The sequence below is a fragment of the Canis lupus genome, chromosome 14 (genome assembly GCF_003254725.2).
Source record: "Canis lupus dingo isolate Sandy chromosome 14, ASM325472v2, whole genome shotgun sequence".
In the NCBI taxonomy this organism is placed as follows: domain Eukaryota; kingdom Metazoa; phylum Chordata; class Mammalia; order Carnivora; family Canidae; genus Canis; species Canis lupus.
This window is the reverse complement of record NC_064256.1, coordinates 52019940-52033748: the sequence shown is the minus strand read 5'-3', so window position 1 is coordinate 52033748 and position 13809 is coordinate 52019940. Positions and strand designations below refer to the sequence as shown.

General features: G+C 43.0%; 1 long non-coding RNA gene across 1 annotated transcript; it reads right to left on the bottom strand.

Moving 5' to 3' along the window:
- Positions 1–6212: 6212 nt before the first annotated feature.
- LOC125752436 (uncharacterized) lies at positions 6213–13536 on the bottom strand. Its single transcript, XR_007401939.1, has 3 exons — positions 13391–13536; positions 9437–9608; positions 6213–7987 (listed from the first exon to the last, which is right to left on the bottom strand). It is a non-coding gene; the product is annotated as an uncharacterized LOC125752436 (long non-coding RNA).
- Positions 13537–13809: the final 273 nt, after the last annotated feature.

Here is a 13809-nt window from a genome sequence, read left to right as displayed (position 1 = left end):
TGCCTTTGGCTCAGGTTATGATCCCGGGGTCCTGGATCGAGTCCCACACTGGACTCCCCACAGGGAGCCTGCTTCTCCCTCTCCCTCTTCCCTAAATGGTTCTCTCTCTCTCTCTCTCTCTCTTTCATGCTCACTCTCCCCATCTCTGTCAAATAAATAAAGTCTTTTTAAAAAATGAAATCTTGTCTGAAAAAGCCAGTGCTAAAATCTCTTCAATAAAACAAACTGTTAAAATAAAACCCTATAATCTTTAGTTCATCTCCGGTCTTTTTAGAAGCTATAGAGGAGTCATTGTCCTCTTGTTACACATACTAGCCCTACCATCAGTGTAAGTGACTTTCTAAAGCCCAATAAGAATGCCAGAGGGTTATCACCATAACCCAGTCTCATAAAGCTTGAAATTTTTAAGACAAAAATCAGTCTTGGATCCTGAGCCATAGATATTAATTATCAAGAAAAAAAAAGTCACTACACCCTATTTTGATGAATACATAATTCTATAACACAGCTTCCAAAGTGTGTCTCATGGTGAAGCTTCAGTATATTTGACAATTTGTTGACTTAACTGGCTCCTACAATGTTCACTATTGTTTTTGATAAAAGTTTAGTATCTCTTCAGAAATGAAAGAGACTGGACACTCCCTTGTTAGGATATCCAACTGCATATGAGTTGCCAGGATATTTTTGAGAAAGAACAGAAGAGGAAAAAGATATAACACAAAGAGTACAGTAATTGTTGGAAGGAAGGAAGGCAGGAAGAAAGGAAGGAAAAGAAAGAAAAAGAAAGAAAGAAGAAGAAAAAGAAAGAAGAAAGAAAGAAAGAAGAAAGAAAGAAAGAAAGAAAGAAAGAAAGAAAGAAAGAAAGAAAGAAAGAAAAAAAGAAAGAAAGTCTATTTCAACTGGGCTTGAACATTTGAGGAGTAAATTTGCATAAAACCTCTCAAACAGAACGTGCTGCTGCCTCTGCTTAATCTTAAAAACAAAAATTCCCACCTAAATCCCAGGTAAAGATTAAATTAAGAACACCTTGGCCAGCCAAGTCAGCATCATAGCTGGAACAGTTGGGTTTTGGATCTTGTATCAAACAAGAATTGCTTAACAGGCAAGTCCATGACAATCTGGCTAGGATACTGAACAGAGAACCCAAATGGAAGGAGATGATACTGGGAAAGTCCACAAACTTCTACTCTGTTCAATTAGGCCACATATTCCACACAAGAAAAAGGGAGCTTCTAGACCAGAAAAACAGAAGTGAAAATAAAGAGGAAATTGCTTTGGAGAAATGAAGGGTCTAGAGTGAGAATATGCAAGGACACTGAGCTGCCATCAGGAGGCTGAGATGGAGAGATGAGGAAAGAAGAAACATTTGGTGTGTGACGATGTCATTGACTTTTGCTGGGCTGTGCAGGGGGACTTGACCACTTCCAGTAAGCTGCTCGTGAGCCTGGGGAAGATCCCTGTGGGTGGTCTGGAGCTGTCAAGAAGAACAGCTCTCTCTCTCTCTGGATATCAGTGATGGTTGGCCTCTTCCCCTCTGGCCAGGTAAGGTATTCCTAAAGGAATAAGAGCAATTGATCTGGGAATTAAGGTAAAAAATAATCTTCTTAGTAACCTCATTTAGCTGTATTATTAAGGAAGAAAATGAGGGCAAGCAGCAGGCTCTGGTATATTAACCTAACACGTGTAAACCTTTTACAACTGAATGGGTCCCCTAAGGGGCCCAGAAATTCATCATCATGCTATCCTGATGCCACAATTCAGGATTTTCTTTCCTTCTTAAAAAGCTGCTATGGGAATCCACCCTTCTTCTACTCTGAGTGAGACAAAATACTTAGGGTTAATTGAATAGAACTATTCTCAGATATATAAAAATCTTGCTTCTATCCTCTATGTTCACAGAATGACCAAAAGCTCTTATGTGCAAATTAACCCAACATAACCGGAGTGAAAACAGAAGGTTCCAATTGGAGGAAAATATATAAGGATGCCTTTATTCCATCTTATAAGAAACAGAAAAGATGCTCACCTACACAGCTTCTTGCTACCTGGCCAATTAAAGTTCTCATTTGATCCTGCAAACTTCCAGAAGGAATGGGCAGAAATAATTTTAGAAAACAATCTGTCCATAAAATATCTACTATATAGGTTTGTCCTTTGCAAATTTCAGAACTGCCATGTGTGGCTATGGAATAAACATAGTCCAATGAAGTCGTGCAGCATAGTGGCCCTGAATATCTCATACTTCAGGATTCATTTAATCATTCATTCAGAAAATATTTTTATTCAGCACCTACTTTGGGCCAGGCTCTGTTCTAGAAACTGAGAATATAGCAACACAAATGGCAGAGTCACTGTATTCATGGATTTTACATTCTCATGGGATACAGAGACTATAAAAAATGGTAAATATAGGGGCACCTGGGTGCTCAGTTAGTTGGGTGTCTACCTTCAGCTCAGGTCCTGGGCTTGAGCCCCACATCAGGCTCCCTGTTCGGCCAGGAGTCTGCTTCTCCCTCTGCCCCTCTCCCTGCTCATGCATATTCTCTCTGTCTCTCTCTCAAATAAAATCTTTTTTAAAAAAGTAAATATATAACTTCAACGAATAAGGGCTATGAGGAAAAACAAAAGTTAAGGAAATTAGCAGGGACCAGGGGTGGGCAAAGCAGGTCAGTTATTTTACAGAGGATGAGCAGATAAGACCTCTCTGAGTGGTAATAACTAAACAAAAACCTGAATGATATGAAGGAGCAAGCCAAAATAAATGTGAATTTTATTAGAAGTTTGATGGAGGGGTGCCTGGCAGTACCATCCACTGTAGTGGAGGAAGATGAGGACAGGAACAAGTGTTTTGAAGGGAAAGAGGGTGGTCAGCAATTTCACCTAGGACATTTTAAGTTTGAGATGCCCATTAGACTTCTAAATAGAGATGTCAAAGGGCAGATGGTATCCAAACCTGGAGCTTAAAGTGAAGCTGGAACTGATTGGAGATTCAAATTTGGAGATCATCAATCATGTGTAACTTGTCAACATTAGAATAGGGTTTTCTACTTTATCTACTTGACCAATAAAGCTTGGCATTCTATTTACTTTCCTAGTGAGGAAAGGTACCCAAGGGAAGTTTAAAGGCTTTCTGCAAAGAGTGCAAAGCTTCCCAATGTTTGAAGATTCTCCAAAAGCCATCTTTTAAGGAAAATCTTCCTCCGACTGATCTTGCTTCTTGAGAAGTGAGAAGCTGCCTATGCCCTTGATCTGTTCATAATTTTTGAAATGTCTTTGGCAGAAGCATCCTCTACTCACCTGCTTACCTGGCCACACTTAGAGTTGTGGCTCAGATGAGCTTGCACTGGTGCTGTGATTTAGCTAGTTCCACTTGACCACCTCTCTACTTTACAATCAGTATCCACACAGAGAATAGATTGAGTAAAAGTATTCAGAGATCTTGCATAGAAACCAAGGACAGAAATGCAGTAAAGACTCAAAAAGGACCTGGAACCAGGAACAGGAAGATCATCAGGACTTTCCATCCCTTCTTTGTGATTCTTTGTGCTTACTTCGTTCCTCACCCTCATGACCTACTTACCTTTCACAGGCCATATCTCCTAATACCATCTCCTGGAGGATTAGAATGTCAACATACAAATGCAGTCAGGAACACAAACATTCAGATCAGAGCAGCATAAGTACATGCCCAGCCTAGGCCACTGGTTCTGAGATGAGGATGGAAGGCTTCAGTTGGGCCAAGGTTAAATCAGCCAAACATAGACATAAAGAAACTCCGAACGTCATAGGACCAGGATTTGTGATTGTTTTGCAGCATTATTGTTTCAGAGTTAACTGACACATGTGGCAATTATAGTCACTCACCAAGCCTCTCTGTGCCTGAATCCCAAATTTTCTTTCTGAGGAAAGAGACTACAGTAGATTCAGTTTGCATCAAGTGTCCCTTCCCTGCCCCCCATGACTCAGGTATATTAACACATAGAGAGGCTAGTCAAGGCTATTAGCATAAACCGGGCTGTGGGGGTGGGGGTGGAGGGGGGTGGAGGGGGTTACCCCTGTGGATCCGGAGACAGTTCTCAGATGAAAGTGGGGGGTGGAATGGTTATTGCGGGCTGAGCAGACACCCAAAAGAGTCTACTTCTATTTTATGTACAAAGTGCTCCCTACAGCAAGAACTTCCTGAAGGTAAAAACTGTTTCCTGTGAGAAAAATTGTCTCCTGCAAAAAAGTTCTGAATTTCAGAAGAAACTTAACTTTGAAGAAAAAAAATCGAAAACAGCAATGTTCCTTAAAAGGGAAAGAGAGAGCAAGTAGAGATGTTTAAATGCTATTAATCACAGGATTCGGGTGGAATTTGATCAATGGTTAACAAGGAAATCAAGTGTGAAATGGAAAGGATAGCAAAGAATTTCAACACTGTGAAATTCACTTCTGTGAATCCAGAAGCATTGGCTGCTACCAGCCATTCCATGCCAGTGGCCATGAGGCATGGATCTGAGCCTGGCAAAAGATAAAGAGTTGTCTCTTAATGAAGAAAAGGGACCAGGGTAGAAAGGTGAAGTTGAGACCTAATCACAACCATTTCAAATTTAGTGAGTACATAAGTGATGTTGGTCCTTTACTTGAATGATGAATTTTAAATCAGAGTTATTACACTATAAAAAAATTGATTATTCAAATTAGCTTCATGGTAGCAAGAAAATAAATTATAAGGTTCTAAGTTGTTTTGTGCCTTAAAGGATTCTGTTCTTTCCATCACTTTTTGAGGAGCCATATGAGAATTTTCAGATTTTGAGCAAACACAGAGAAATGTTTATAATAATGCACAAAACTTCATTTGCATCTAATATTTAAACAACTGATTACGTTTTTCCTTTATATGTCACTTCTAGGGAAGAAATGGCTGATTATTTTACCTACGTATATAAATACAAGCAAACATCCACATATACATATATTTTGAATACTATGATTAGTAAACTCACTATGTACTGATTATCTAAATTGTACAAATAACACCAGATAATAAATCACAGGCAAACTGGATGAATAGATCTTTGAATAAATGATATAGCTCTGAAAGCAATGCAAGATGCATGCCAAAAAGCTATGCTTTTTGAATGATTCTATTGTGGGGTACCTGGGTGGTTCAGTGGTACCCCAGTGGGTACCTGGGATCAAGTCCCACATTACGCTCCCCATAAGGAGCCTGCTTCTCCCTCTGCCTGTGTTTCTGCCTCTCTCTGTGTGTCTCTCATGAATAAATAAATAAAATCTTTTTTTTAAAAAAGGATGATTCTATTGGAAGCAATAAATTAATAATAGTCACTAATTATAATGAGGGCATTTGGGAGATACCTGGTGCCCGACCAAAAATTCACCAGGCAGGCAATACAAATTTGCACAAAAAATCTAATTTAAAGAGAGAGTTGCAAGAAAATTGAGAAGAAATAAAATGTTATTCCAAATACTTTATAAGAAATCATATTGGGACCAGAGTCACCCTGTAGAAGCAGCTCTTCAGTGAGGTTAGGTTTTAATGAAAACTTGGAACACCTGGTCTTTAGCTTGTGTTTTTTTTTTTTTTTTTTTTCTTCCTCGGCAAAAATCCCAGAAGCAAAGCAAATCAAGAGGCTGCTATCTACTCTGAAGGTGGGTTAGTTCCTCATTCGTAGACCTACTGAATCTAATATTCCAAACTGGACTAAGAATCTCTATTTTTAATAGGCTCCCCCAGTGATTCAATTGTGCAGTCAGGTTCAGAAGCCACTGTTCTAGAGGGGAGATTAAAGCTATTGTTGACACATTTGGTCCTCTGTCTACAGCAGGACTTCAGAAGCCTCAGGAAAAAATCAGGAATCACTGTTTTGGTTTCACAAATCCCACTCTTTCCCCCTCCCTCCTAAGGTTTAAGACTCTTCCTAGAATCTCCCTTTCAACAGACATACAGGGGAAGATGTTTCTATCTTTCTACTGTAAGATTTTAATTGTTGAAAAAGTGTCAGGTGAAAATTGGATCCATCCAGTGACCTGAATGATTTGGGGTTAACCTGGCATAGGGCCTGGACAAGTGAACCTCTCAAGTATGTATTCAGGACTATGATACAACCATAGACACGCTCTCCCTTTGAATGTATGTTTTAAAACCATGTTGCGTGCTGTTTTGAGTTTGAAAAGATACACACCACACACTAAATTCACAACTCCTTCATTCTTTGTTTATTGATCTTTTAAATTACATAGCCCTAAGTGTATCAAGTTGCCTAAGTAGGATTATGCTACATAACAAACTGCTAATAAGTGAAAAACTAAAAAGACCCACCATCTGTCCACATGGTTTTCTGATGAGCAGTCAAGGCAGCACTCATGTTAACTGTGCTTAAAGCCCCACTCCACCTACCCAACTCCCAGCGGCCTCTGTAGCCCCCAGTGCCCTGCAAGCTGCAAGAAGGTTGGCTCTGGTGGAAAGAGCATAACTGAGGGGTGGACAGAGCAAGACAAGTAGAGCATTCTGCTCTTCTGTGAGGCTCTCCTCTGAAGCTCAGATTGCAATTTGGATCTTTCTCTTAATGTGAGCACCGTCCATAAAGCTTGAGGAAGTAGACTCAGGGGCTTAATGATCTTTAGATTTCCAACCAACCTGGTTCAAAGGATAAAATCTCTATCTCCGACTCTCATACATGGTTTCTGAAGGTAACTAAGAACAATTCAGGACACTCCAAAAGGAAGAGGACAAAAAGAGAAGCCTACAGATTATCCACTTCTGGACTTCATGATGTGGTGCAAATAAAATGGAGAGGCTTAGACCTATCATTTACATAATACACACACACACACACACACACACGCAGACGGGAACATTTATGTCAGTGTGGGGGGCAGGATACATAGTAAGCGAGAGGTTCAGTATATCCAGTTTGAAGAAAACAAGGAAGGTCACCAGGCGCAGACCTCCCATAGTTCTGTTTGTATGAGACACTAGCAGGCACCTTCTAAAAGTCTTCCTAAAAGAGAAGAGAATAAAGTTACACAAACTTGATCCAAGAACACCGGGTCGGTATGGGAAAGAAAAAGAGATTTAGGGACGCTTGTTTGCCTGAGTTCCAGTAGAAGAGCCTGAAATAAAAGAAATGAAAAATAAAAGATCTATTTCGCTAAATTTTCAGTTAGGAACAGAACATAAAAAAGCAGTACTCTGCAAAAAGTTAAAAAGGAACTCTGACAGCCTGTATAACAGAATAGAGAAGAGTTCAGTATCCCTTCATATCCCACTTCAGAGGAATGTGGAGCTCATTAGAGGAGACATACAGCAGCCCGGGCATGAAGTTGGACCCACCTCTTTCTGAAATAGAGGAGAGGTAGGAGAGAATGATATGCATCTGAGTCCCTCTCTGGGTGACAGGTGACACTGCCACAGCGGGGGAAGGAAGAGTCGGCAAGCTGACACGGAGGGCTAGCTCCCAAACACATGCACAGCATCTCAGGGTCTTCCTGAACTAGCTGCAAAGATCTGAGAATTGCATGAGTTTCCACAATCATAGATGGGAGCAGAGCTAGAGAAATATCTTTTTTTCTCTTACATTATGACACCATCGTAACCTCCAGGATGGCACAGCCTAGAGAAACGGGAGTCATCCCATTTTAAAAGAGCGTGATGATATAATCAGAGATGAGTCATATCTTGAACTAGCATGTGGCATTATCAGTAAGAAAAAGACCTATTCATGAATGTGGGCATACGTACACACCACGTTCACATGTGTCTTGTGGCTGAGCTCGCGTGTATCAAGTGTACACACATATACTCTCATACGTACCTACTTCAATCAGAAATGACAGATCTGGGGATCCCTGGGTGGCTCAGTGGTTTAGCGCCTGCCTTTGGCCCAAGGCGCGATCCTGGAGTCCCGGGATCAGGTCCCACATCGGGCTCCCGGCATGGAGCCTGCTTCTCCCTCTGCTTGTGTCTCTGCCTCTCCTCCTATGTCTATCATGAATAAATAAATAAAATCTTTAAAAAAAAAAAAAAGAAATGACAGATCTTGCTGATGGATTTGAAGACAATCAAGGCAACGAAAGGCGATGCGCTTTACTAAGAAGGGGAAACCAAGTTGAGGAATCAGATGGGGTCAGTGGAGAGCTGCCAACAGAAGTTCAGTTCGGGCCATGTTCTATTTGAGATAGAAATGCTAGGTAGGCAGGGGATGGATACACCGTGTGTTCGGAGGAGAGACTGGGTAGACATGTCAAACTGGGTGTCCTCAGCATTTAAAGTCATGGCCCTAGATGAGCTCTCCTCTGAGGTGAGATGTTAAAAAAAAAAAAAAAAAAAAAAAAAGCATGTCGGAATGGAGCCCAGGGGAACTCCAATTTTGTGGCTGGATACAGGAAATCAAAGAGTGAGAAACTGAGCTTTATGTTTAACTCAACAGAATTTCATAGAATTGTGTCTCTCCAGCTTTAGTCCTTGGGATACCCTGCAGAAGAAGGGTTTTCGGATCAGATCAAGGTGGGAGAATGTGACACACATGGCTCCCCCCGGGAACTTCAGAACACCAGACTACTATTTGCAGATGAAAGATTCAGAGATGTCCTACAATGAAAAGCTCGGTTTCACTTTATTTAACAGAGCATTTCCTAAGTCAAGGATTCTCAAATGCAGTCCCCAGGTGAGCAGCATGACCATCACCTGAGAACCGGTTAGAAATGTAAATTCTCAGCCCCACTCAGACCTATGCAGTCAGCAGCTCTGGAAGTGGGACCCTGCAGTCTATGTTATTACAAGCCCGCCAAGGGGACTCTGATGCGTGGTTTGAGGACCAATATCCTAAACACTGACCCTTTTTCTATTTTTGGAAAATAATAGTGTTATTGCAAACTCTAGTTTTTAGATTCTTAGTTTAACAAACCCTAAAGTGAGGAATTATGATTAAAGATTAAATCCAATATTTTACTATGTACATGTTTGTCACTAAATCAACAAGCCACCAAATATTTCTCCTTTTTTTAAGAGAGGGAGAGAAAGAGAAAAAGAGAAGGGGAAAGAGAGAGGAAGCGAGAATATCTTAAGCAGACTCCATGTACAGCATGGAGCCAGATGTCGGGCTGGATCTCACACCCCTGAGATCATGACCTGAGCTGAAATCAAGAGTCCGAGGCTTACCATTGAGCCATCCAGTCACCCCAATATTTCTATCAATAAAATAAAGGCTTTAGTTGGCAGGAAGCAATGTGTGGTTATATATATATTATATATATATTATATGTATTTTTCACACATAAAAAAGTGATTTTTTTTTTTTTACATTCTTCAACAGGTCACATTATCTAGACCTGCACTATCCAGTAAGTCAGCCACTAGCTATATGTGGCTATTTACAGTTAAATTAACATTGAATAAATTAAAAATGCAGTGCCTGAGTCCCATCAGCCATACCTCAAGTGCTGTCCACATGTGGCTAGTGGGCAGTGCAGATAAAGAACATCGGTTGAACCGCCTGGTTTAGACAATAATTCCTTCCTCCATGAACACCTTGCAGTCAACAGTGTAGAAAGGAGAGCCACTGTGGTGCTTCAGTGTGATCCTCAGTTCTCCAGACAACACCTGTCTTCACAGGGAAGGTTGAGAGTGGATAATGACAAGCACATGGAAGAAAGTCAGTGGTCTGACTTTTCTAAGCTCGAAAAGTCCCTCTCATTTTTTCTGCATGGAGTCTTAGAAGTCTCCTACTCCTGGTCTATAAAAGTTCTTCACCTTCTGTCCGGGAAACCCCGTCCACTCCACTCCTGCGCCACCCCCACTGCTACTGATACAGCCTTGCCACCAAGGCCAACCTCATCACACGAGACACCCTGGCCACTCCGCACCTTGGAAACCCCCTTCTGTGCTTGGTATCCCTCCCCCACTTCCTGAACTCACTTTCTCTTCCACTTCCAGACTCCATTGCAGGCTACATGCAGTCGTGTAACCAAAGATCCACCAATCAGGCTCATTCAGGGGAGAAAGCTATTCAATTGGAAGGCAATGGCCAGGCACTGCAAGACTACATGCTGCAAGGATGGGGGAGGGTGACAATAGAGAAGGTCAGCTTTCAGAGGCTGCAGTGGCAGTGATCTGCAGGCAGTGCCCCATGCTCACTGTCAGCAAGGGAGATCCTTGCTAACCATGTGGCTCACCATGGCAGGAGGGCCTCCCCTGGAACAACCCACTGATAATAACTTCCATCTTACTCCTGGCTTTAAAACATCCACGTCCCATTCTCTGGCTTCTTGGAAATCCTGTGAGTTACTTAATATCCTTTAATAAATTGCTTCGGAGCTCAAATTATCAAGAGTGAATTCTGTTGCTTGTAAATAACGTCTATAGCAGAAATTCCCACCCAAATTGGGAAGAATTCTTTCCACAGAAGCTACTCACACACATTGATTATATGACTTAGATTCTCTGCCAGAGAGGAGACACAGACACTTGCAGGACTTATTCTCGAGGGCCTTCCAATTCAGGGAAACAGAATGATCAGCAAACCAAGAAGGTGGCCATGACAGAAGTACAAATGTAGCATCATGGAGGCCTAAAGGACAGGGGGGAGCAGGGCGCATTGGGAAAGCCTTCAAGGGGAAGATGACCCTTGAATTGCCAAAGATAAACAGTTGCTGATAGGCAGGCAGTGGGGCAAAGGCCAAGGCAAAAACATGATCAAGGTCTAGAAGATTATGATAGGCTTCCCTATTTTGGGAAGACAGTCCAAGGGTGGGGTCGGGCAGGGAAAAGAAGGAGTCTCAGCAACCAGCAAAAAACCACTAAAGAAACCCTACTAATGGGATCCCTGGGTGGCGCAGCGGTTTGGCGCCTGCCTTTGGCCCAGGGCGTGATCCTGGAGACCCCGGATCGAATCCCACATCGGGCTCCCGGTGCATGGAGCCTGCTTCTCCCTCTGCCTGTGTCTCTGCCTCTCTCTCTCTCTCTGTGTGACTATCATAAATAAATAAAAATTAAAAAAAAAAAAAGAAAAAAAGAAACCCTACTAATAAGAGCTGACCTCACCTGAGTGCTGTGTGTACTTGTCTGAAGAGCTGACGTGGCATTAACTCAATCACTCCTCACTACAACCCCAGGAAGGAGATGACTAGTGCCCTTATTTTGCAGAAGGAAAAAAAAAAAAAAACTGAGGCAGAGAGGTCAAGGTCATGCTCCAGCACGGAGCAGCAGAGAGAGAGTTTTAACCTCTGGTCCAGCTCCTGAGTCCACAGCCATAAGCACTCCATGCTACTCAAGTCAGGGGAGAGCCAGTTCAGAGAGGATTTTATATCCCACCCTTGGACTTGACCCTCTGGCAGCCCCGGGAGATTTTAAGCAGATGAGTGTAATGATCAGAATTGTGTTTTAGGACAAATGCCAAGTGTTTACAGAGTGGAGGGTAGAAAGAGGGAGGGCAGCCAGGCAGGAAGACCGACTCTACTCCCTACACTCATGCTCATACCCACCCCCGTACAGACATAGACACACACCTCGGTAGAGACACACACACACACACACACACACACACACGCACCCCTCTTCCTGGGGCCTGCCATACAAACCAAGATAACAAAAAGTGGAGCTTCTGGGGACATGATTCAAAACTAAGGAAGAAATAGCAGCTTTTAGCAGAAAAGCTCCAAATCGACCTATATTGGAACCATAGTCCCCAACTTAGCAGCTTTGTGACACCAAGCAAATTACTTAACCCCCTTAAGCTTCCATGTTTCTAGAGGAGTGGAGAAACAAAATGAAAATCCCTACCACAAAACTCAGAGTGGGGTCGGATGTGTCCCCAGAATTCAGACTTTCTGGATTGTAGAACAGCAACACGCTGTCCATACCGCATATTACGCACTACACCCAGCAAGGTCTGACACAGTCTCCTACAATCGAGTCCATTAATATTTCTACAGAAAAATGTATTTCTGTGGCACAACATATGAATATTCACATTTGGTGGGATAAATCGAAACTATAAACGGTCTCACAGGGGCAGCCTGGGTGGCTTAGCGGTTTGGTGCCGCCTTCAGCCCATGGCGCGATCCTGGAGACCCGGGATCGAGTCCCACGTTGGGCTCCCTGCATGGGGCCTGCTTCTCCCTCTGCCCCTCTCTCTCTCTCATAAATAAATAAAATCTTCAAAAAAAATAAAAATAAAAAAAAATAAACGGTCTCACATAAGTTCAAGTTATGTTTTCCTATCAAAAGATTTCAGGTCACGTCAGTTTTATATTCAAATGAGTTATGAAAACCTGGAGGTTTTCAAAGCTTTGGGGGATTTCAGAATTGCACAAAGGGGTTGTGCCCCTCATGATAATATTTGCTTCAGAGTGTCTGCAAGAATTAAAAAGTTCCTATCTGATATTCCTTCAAAATGACACCAGACGTGACCCAATATCCCAGTTACTCAGGCCAGGTGCCTCAACTCTGCTATCTCAAAAAGCGCCAAAGCTAGAGGCATCATCTTCACTCCGGCTTCTGATCTTGAACTCTTGTCTTTGCCTGCTGTCAGCCCTACCACCAGTCATAAAGCCTGTTTGACCGTTGTTCTTGGGGATCCAAGCCAGTCTTCATGCAGAGTCCCCAAGTTCCTAAGAGGGGTGCTATAGACTGGCCCTGCAAAGACCTGTCTGCAGAGCCACTCTGGAAGGTGGGAACTGGGTAAAATCACACCAGCGTAGACCTTCCCCTGTAGCCACAATATTTTTTAAGGCAAATATTATTAAAATTAGCAAGAGTAATCATGCAGGGTGAAAGATGGGGGCGGGGGGAACACATGAAGCCTCAGCAAGGCCGTGGTGAGCAAGGAAGCCTTTCTGGACCACAGGTAGCACTGCTGGGCCACCTGCCCCACCTTCAAGACAGCACAGCTCCTGCCTCCTCTTCCCCAACCCTCCCTTCTGCTCCCTTCCCTCAGTCAGAGTTTTGCTGAATCACCATCACCATCACCATCATCATCATCATCCTTCCACGACACAGGCTCTCAAATTTCCTTGGGACTCTGAATAGAGCACCTCACAGTGGGGACCTATGTCTCTATCCTTCTGTTCTAGAGGCCTCCTCGCCAGCCAGGCTTTCTTACAGCAGGACATTTCTATAAAACGTAGGGCTCTGGTCAGCAGAGCCCTGGAGTCGCAAACATCAGGCCATGCAGATCAGGACCCGCGACCCCAAGCCACGGGTCCCATATGGTGTGTTTGCCTGGGCTGATTTGCAAGAGCCTCGAGGGGCTGGAGATCAAGCCCAGCGTGTGCACAACGTTCGCAGATTGCCTGTGAGTGAAGAAGGGGAGGGACGCTGTGCGCTGGCGTTTCCCTTGTCGTTACCAGGCATCACGGTCCCCAAACCTTGACTGAGCATCGGACTCACCCTGGGAGATTTTCTAAATCCAGATTTCCAGGCCCCGTCCCGAGACATTCTGAGACCATAGAAGTGAGGGGAAGGCTGAGAATCTGCACTTCATTATGCTTCCAGATGATTCTGCGACAAAGGCAATCTTGGGAACCACTGACCTAGAAAATCAGGAAACACAAATTACAGAAAAATCACTTCAAACATACCAAATTCTAATTTCTGGCGACTGTAAAATCTGTGTTCACACTGGGGGCCGAGAGGAAATGGCCTTGGAATATTAATACAAACAGCTCTGGTGACTATTCACTTCGGATAACCTTTACATAAATGACACCGAGACTCGGCAAAAGATGTAAAACCTCAAATGAGGCAGAGTGACAAATGGGCATCGGTTATCTAGAAGATGCATTGGGGCAGCTTTAGACGAAGGCTTA